The following is an 8,191-nucleotide window of genomic DNA, read 5'->3' on the forward strand; positions in this document are numbered from 1 at the left end:
GTATCCCGGGCGTGCGCACAAATAGGCTCCAAAGTCTCTTAATATGGTTATCCTGAAAGCAGGAACTGGCACTCCCTATGTTATAAATTTAATATTATTTTTTTTAAAGTAATAATTATGTCACTTATTTATTTAAGAACATGTTTAAATAAAATAGAGGTAGATGAAAATAATTAGCAGTTTAAAAGTGACTTGAATGAACGTTTTAAAAAGTAAAATCTGCTATACATCTGTAATGCTCGAACTTTTCACAAATACATATTAATTTTGCTGTTGGGGTGGAGGGAAGTATTTTAAATAAAGTAAACTACCAAAAAATTTTTTTGAAACTCAGCTCCTAGCTCTATGTAAACCTTTGGAGAGTTTATTTTGTTATTATTAAACGTTTATTTTACTATTATTCTCCTGGACGCAGTTTCCCTCTCTGCTAACAATAAGACATAGTAAATATTTGCATCCTCTCCACTTTGCAGAGAGCAGAAAGAACATTCCAGATGCTCTCTATAAGTGCTTTGAATGCAATTTAAGTAAAGAAGTGCACCAAATATTATCAGAATTGATAACCTATGCACTACTTTGATTTCTAATGATTTTTATGAAAAATGATTAAGCAGCTCTGGCAGGAGCCTACTGTGGGTTGCAGCTGGACACTTTCTTGCTGTGTCCTCATAGGGCAGAAGGGGTTGGGAGCCCTGTGGGGTCTGTTTCCTAAAAGCACTAATCCCATTCCTGAGGGCTCCATCCTCACCACCCAATCACCCCCCACCTCCTAAAACCCATCACCTTTGAGAATGGGGATTTCAACATTGTGAATTTGGGACAACACATCCTTCACACCATAACCCCATCTTTTACCTCTGCTTTCCTGTCCATTGGCTCTTTTCTTTTTTTTTTTTTTTTTAGAACAAAACTCTTGGCTGTGTCCAATGACCTTTGCTGCTATTGTCATTACGAGGCAAGTAAAGTCCCAGAAACTGCCCTCATGGGGGCAGGATGGCTGCCTAGGCTCCTGCCTTGCATCCTATCTCCCTGAGCTCCCCATCCAAACAGAGAAATTCCCTTCCCAATGGTCCATGACCACTGGGTCTCTTTGATTTAAATGGGTTCCTATCATCCCTGGCCCCAACACTCTGGCTCAGGGCATGTGAGATAATCACCTAGTTGTCCAGCTTGAATCCCTAGGCCACTTCTGGATGCAAGGGTAAAGTACCCAACCCAAACTGAAGGGATGGGCTGTGGGGGAGCGGTGGCGCCCATGGAAAATCCCAGCGCTGTTGCCAAGGAGATAGGAATACAGATACTGAGCAGGCAAAACCACAGATGTCAGTCTTGTCCTTGAGGAAGGGCCCCACCACGCTGCACCACCTCCGATCTCTGGGCACGCGGTCACCCTCCAGCGGTGTTGGACATGTTTGCGAGATGTTGCTTGGGGGCAGTCAACACCATCTCCACCTCCTGGACCCCAGGGCCAGAGGACAGAGCTACCCTGGCCCCTGGAGTTCTCCATGCAGTATACGTGCTGCTCATGGGGAGCTCTTGCGTGACCCTTGGAAGGCAAAACCCACTCCGGCTTCTCTGGCGGCCTCAGGGGATATGTGGGCTGTGGCAAATGTAAGTTTTCGTGACCGCCTCTGTGTTCCCCTGCCAGCCCCCCAGCTCGGGGCAGACCGACGAGCCCTGCTTTCTATAGTTCTCTGACCTCTGGGCAACAGTACCAACAGGTCGAGTCTTTGAATTGCTCAATGAACCTGAATGTGGGGTACGGCCTCTCCTGATTTCATGCCCTGGGACTTTCTGAAGGCTTCAAAAACACCCCGTTCCCTGGACCCAGTCTCTCTTTGAAATACCTAGTGTGGCTTGTTTTCCTAACCGGATTCTGACTGTAGCATTGCACTTTGGTGGAAACTCTTGAGAAGCCCTATCTATCCAAAGCTCTCTTTTTCTGATAAGAAAAGTGAGACCCGGGCGCCTGGGTGGCTCAGTTGGTTAAGTGACTGCCTTCGGCTCAGGTCATGATCCTGGAGTCCCGGGATCGAGTCCCACATTGGGGTCCCTGCTCAGCGGGGAGTCTGCTTCTCCCTCTGACCCTCCCCCCTCTCATGCTCTCTGTCTCTCATTCTCTCTCTCTCTCAAATAAATAAATAAAATCTTAAAAAAAAAAAGAAAAGAAAAGAAAAGTGAGACCCACGGGGGAAAACGGCCTGCCGCATCTGCCAGTCTGCAGACTCTCCCCAAGTTGGCCAGGACCGTGGCCGCTAGCCCCGTGGAGCCAACTTCCATTTCAGTGAATTACAGTGTATCATTTTTAAAGCTCAGTTCCTCACTTGTTCTGGCGCCTGGAGCCACCTGCGGCTGGTAGCTGCCCAGCAGGGGAGCACACACGTGGCGTGTTATAGAACACGTTCTAGATGGCCTCCATGGTCATGCAAAGTCCTACCGGACAGCGCTGCTCTAGGTAATCATAGCGTCCCTCTCTGCCCCGTCGACGTTAATCTTCTTGTTCAAGAGTAGCTCTAGAAGGATGACTTAGTTCAGACCATCTGTGTTACAAATGGAGAAGTAGAGGCCAGGTTCAGATGGGGACTCAAGGTCTCCAGGGGGCCCAGCGAGCCCAGATCCAACTTCCCTCCTCTGATTTGAGTCACCTAGTAGTCCAGCTCGAAAAGGTATACATTCATGTCAAATGCAACACTAATCTTTAAAGGAGTCATAAGAGGAAAGGAAAGCAAGCAGGTAGTTATTCTTACAAATAACCCATTAACATTGATTTTGTGATGCAATCAAGCAAATGCTTTTTAGATAATACGGTGCTGGGTTGGTTTTGGTTTAATCCCCAAATTAGACCACGTTGTGCGCTAAATACATCGTTAAAGTGATCCGGTGTTGACTTGTTCTCTAAGAGGCGAGTGATCACAACCAGCGTTCATCCCGGGAATCACAGAACACATCTGTCTTCTACAAATTGGCCACTCAGGGGATAATATCCCTTTCTGATAAAAAGGACTTCACTGGGAAGATTTCTCTCAAATCTCTGTGGGAACGTGTTTTCTTGCAAAGAACCACGAGTATTTTAGAGGCAAGAGAAGTTACTTCTTAGAACACGTTTTCTTCTTTCTGTCTCCCTGGACAGAATGCACAGGCTCTGACCACCTGGGTGTCCAGGGTGCGCCCCACTTGGAGGCGGCAAAGAGAATCAAGAGACACCGTGTCTGCGGTGTCTGAAATGAAGGATGCCAAATGAGAGAGCACGCTGGACAAAAGCAATGTGCTTTTCTTCAACACAAGATTTCCTCCCCCAAAACAGCATCAGACTGTCGGAAGCTGGGCATCGTTCCAAAGGTTAGAGACGGGGCCAAAACATATCATTTTAGCTTTTTCGGATGGCCATTCCTGTCTCTGAAATGTTAAATACCGTCTCACCACAGTTGCAGAAGTCCGTCCCTCGAACACAGCCCGGTGAGACAGCTCTTAGTGCTTTGGTTTCCAGACACCGGAGACTGAGAGACGAGAACGCCCATCAGGCTAAGTGCTTCCCAAGGCCGAAAGGTCTGCCCTGGTGCTGCCTGTGGCCTCACAGAGAAGGCTTTGCTTCCAGAGACCCACCAGCTCTGGTCCCCAAACTCCCCGACTGGGAAGCAAGATGTTCAAGGACCACTGGGGGGTGCAGGTTGGGGGTCTGCTCACACGCACCGACTCCAACCAGGCAGGCTCTCGGAGTTTCAGGGGAAGTGTACTGGCTGGGGGATTCGAGAGCAGAGGGGCTCATGGGCCCCCATTTGCCGGCCCTGGTTTTGACACCCTCTGCAGTCTTTCTGGTATTTTAGGATTTGGTCTCTTACTTGTGCAGTAAATCCTGCCCATCCCTCACAGTCATCAGTAGGACTACACGCCTGCCCATCCAGAGGGGGCAGAAGTATGGTGGCAGAAGGGCCCTGACCTGGGGGGAGTTTGGAACCAAGCACACTCTTTCTCCAGCCTCTGGAGTGGACAGCTTCCTGGCAGGGCTTGGGGACCACCTGTGCCGTAGCCAAGGCTGCCAGCGTCCCACCCGTGGGCCCTCACCATGTCCAGGAAGCACAATCCCCACTCACCCCAAAGCAGCCCACAGCCAATGGTGAACCAGAATCAGGGGGTGAATACCCCAGTGTCCTCACGCTTTGATGATCCTGAGGCATGTTCTAGGATCTCCCGAGTCCCCCAGTGTTGCTGAGCCCAGTGCCCTCCGAAGTCACCTCCTCATTAATGCACATCTGCTGCACCCAACCCTGCCCTGCCTCACTTCCCCACTCCCCTGCCTGTGCTTCCCGGGACCACCTCCCAGGTAAACTCCCTGCACCCAATCCTTGTCTCAGGCTCTGCTTCTGGGGAATCTAAGTTCAGGCATATATCTTATGATTGAAGGAGTGTTGGGCAGGTTCCTTCTTCCCTACAGTATCTGCTGTCACAGGCCCATCACTTAGTACTGAATTCTGTCACAAGAGAGTCATGCCTATGGGGTTTAAAGACTGATGTCTGGTCATCTGATCCAGAAATTCCACTTCTGGGTGTACCCAGAAGAATTGAAAGCAGGGTATCAAAGAGATATTTTCACGCCCGTGTTCATAGGAACGTTATTCACAATAGCCAAAAAGTGGAAGCAACCCAGGTGTGCACTGACGGATGGATAAACAGAATGTGGTCTCTCCCGACGATGGAATACTATTTAGCCTTACAGAGGACGGGAATTCTGACACCTGCTACCACATGGATGGACCTTGAGGACACTATGCTGGGTGAAATAAGCCAGCCACAGAAGGACAAAGACTCTATGGTTTCACTCATATGAGGTTCCCAGAGTTGTCGAGTCCCTACAGACAGAAAGTGGAACGGTGGCTGGGGGCCAGGGGCTGGGGTGGGGAGGATGGAGAATTAGGGCTTAATGGGGACAGAGCTTCCATTTGGGACAACGGAAAAGCTCTGGGGATGGATGGTGGGGACGGCTGCCAACAATGTGAATGAACTTAGTACGCTTAACCGTACACTTAAAAATGGCCAAGATGGTACATTTTATGCTCTGTGTATCTTACCAAAATTTTTTAAAGTCTAAGAAACTAAGACTGAGGGCTGGAAATAGGCAAACCACAGTGGACACATCACATCAGCACGAAGAATGTGGTGGCGAGGGGCACGTCCCGGTAACTTGTCATCAAGGCGCCAGCCGTGGGTGACATCTATGGCTCCCTCGTCTTCCTCGCCCAAGGCACCCGTCACAAAGCCCCACTTGTCCCCCCCCACTGCATCCGCCCTGCTCTGGAGCCCCCTGAGAGACTACTGTTGCTGCAGGGGCTGCAGGGGCCCACCCAGGCCTGCCTGTCCCGCCCACACTTTCCCACGGCTCCCGAGAGCCCTGGGCCGAGGCCCCGCATCGCGGGGGTTCCTGTGTGGCCTCCAGCAGCTCCCCCCAGCCAGCACCCCTGCAGGCTGTCTACGCGCTCTGATGGTCACACCCACCCTGCGCCCTTATGCACTGAATCTCCTTTAAATGGACTCACCTTCATTGGACAAGACTCCTTTATAAGAATCCTCACGTCCCTAGTATAAATGGAAAACCCATAGTGGGACCATCAGAAGAAGGCATGATCGTGGAAATAAATACCACGGAAACCAAACACTGGTTCCCAGCCCTCACCGGACGCTCCAGCCACCCAGGCCTCTGAGCTGAAGCTCATCTGTCTTTGTTACACATGGAGGTCAGGAGCGTTGAAAGAGGGGTACAGACAGAGCAGGGTCACTCGAGAGGCGTCCTATCACAGAGACGGGCCAGCAATGAGGAGGGGCAGGAAATACCTTTCTGTGTTGCTCATTCACATGCACTTAGCATGAGGCCTGATGTCGCAGCTCAGCCACCTTCAGAATTCCCCGGAGAATGTGCCTCACATCTTGGAAGATGCTGATCTTCGGCAAGAAGTGCACACAGGCTCTAACTTCCACGCCAACTCCAGTCCACTGCTGGCGGCTGCCTGGGCCACATCCTGAGGATCCCACAAGAATGTGCCCTGGGAGATTCCATTTCCAGCCCCAGCAGGGAAACGCTGTGATCAATTAGCAATGTCTGCCAAGGGCACAGGATGGGGAGGCGACAGAACCTGCGCTGGGCTCTTGGCATCGCCAAGCCGAGACGTCCCGAATCCTCCACAGGCTCTTGTGATCTGGCCCAGACTCCTTCTCAGAGCTCCTATCGGGCCCCCTTTTCCTACCTCAAAACATTCACTCTGACAACTTGTTTGAAATCGTGTGTTGCACACTCCTCGGGACAACCCTGGGAGCAAGGTTGATGACCGGCCCGGGGTCACACAGCTGAGAAATGACAGGTCTGTGGCACCCACCCGGGTCTGCCGGCCCCAGATCCAGGGCTCTGCTCAGCCAGAACCCCAGAGGGGAGTGACCCCGGGGCCTCGTGAACCTGGTCCCCACGGCCTACAATAAATGGTAGCAACTGAGGAAGCTGGCGTCTGTCCTTCAGTCAGTCAGCTGCCTCGTCCTAGGGCATGGCTGTACCATCTGAGTAGACACAACAAACTTCTAATAACTCCACGCAACTCCAAACCAGAAGTATATTTTTACTCTTGTGAGTCAGCCATTTATTTGTCAATAGAGGCCAGTAAAGGAAAAGGCCCAGGGGCCATTTATAAACAGACTGTAGCCCCTGGAGACATCCCAGGGGAAGCCAAACTGTCTAGAAATGAGCTTGTCACTGAAAACCAATCCCCGGGAACAGAAGGGCTGGGGGGGCCGTCTGGCAGTGGGCTTACTGGGGGTGCCAAAGGCTGAGGGGTGCTTAGGGGTGGGTGGGCTAATGACCGAGCGCTCGGGCCTCAGGAAGGTCTGCGTCCCAGCTCCACCCCTTCAGCACCACGGGGACCGAGCCATTGCTCCACTGAGCCTCAGCTTTGCCCTCTGCAAAGTGGGCATGGGGATGCCAGCCTCACCAAGCTCTGGAGGACAGGAGGAGGCCTAGGACAGAATGAGCAGTGTGCAGGGGCTCCCGGGCGGCTCCGTCGGTTAAGTGTCCGACTCTCAATTTCGGCTCAGGTCCTGAGATCGAGCTCCACCTTGGGCTCCGTGCTCAGCCTGGAGCCTGCTTAAGATTCTCTCTTCTTGGGCACCTGGGTGGCTCAGTTGGTTAAGCGACTGCCTTCGGCTCAGGTCATGATCCTGGAGTCCCGGGATCGAGTCCCGCATCGGGCTCCCCGCTCGGCGGGGAGTCTGCTTCTCCCTCTGACCCTCCTCCCTCTCATGCTCTCTGTCTCTCATTCTCTCTGTCTCAAATAAATAAAATCTTAAAAAAAAATAAAATAAAAATAAAAAATAAAAAAGATTCTCTCTTCTTCTCCCTCTGCTCCTCCCCCTCACCTACCCTCCACCCCCACTCACACTCACACGCGCTCTCTCTTGCTCCGAAAGAAAGAAAAAGAAAAAACGGAGCAGTGTGCGATGTCATGTGTGCGGGTGATGCGGGTGCTGGCAGCGGCCGGGACGAGGGTGTGGCGGGCAGGGGGTCTGGGCAGGACTCCTCCCCAGGCATGGGCCGCGTTAGCTGAACACGCTGTGTGTGCCAGGGGCTTACAGGGTGGTGAGCGAAGAGGAGGAGGCGGCCCCTCTGAAGGAGCGAGAAATGGAGGCCAGGAGCCCTGCCTCACCGGGACGCTGTCTGGCAGACTTAGCAAAGCGAACGGCAGGCCCCCACGACCACCCTGTGGTCCTTTGGAGCATGACCCGGACGGAAACGAGGGCTTAGGCTTAGGTCCGTCAAAAAGACGTGTGTGAGAACGCGCGTAGCAGCCGTACTCGTGCTAGAACTGCAAACAACCCAAGCGCCTATTCCAATGCCATAGATAAATAGATTGTGGGGTATCTGTGCAGGGGAGGGGCCACGGTCCGCTCGTGCAGGGGGAGGGACTGCGGTCGCTCGTGCAGGGGGAGGGACTGTGGTACGCTCGTGCAGGGGGAGGGACTGCGGTCACACGTGCAGGGGGAGGGACTGCGGTACGCTCTTGCAGGGGGAGGGACTGCGGTATACTCATGCAGGGGGAGAGACTGAGGTACACTCATGCCAGGGAGGGGAGACTGGTGTGCTCGTGCAGGGGGAGAGACCACGGTGCACTCGTGCAGGGGGAGGGACTGCGGTACGCTCGTGCAGGGGGAGGGACTG

This window comes from Mirounga leonina, unplaced genomic scaffold, assembly GCF_011800145.1.
Source record: "Mirounga leonina isolate KUSES-001 unplaced genomic scaffold, KU_Mleo_1.0 Mir_180, whole genome shotgun sequence".
NCBI lineage: Eukaryota > Metazoa > Chordata > Mammalia > Carnivora > Phocidae > Mirounga > Mirounga leonina.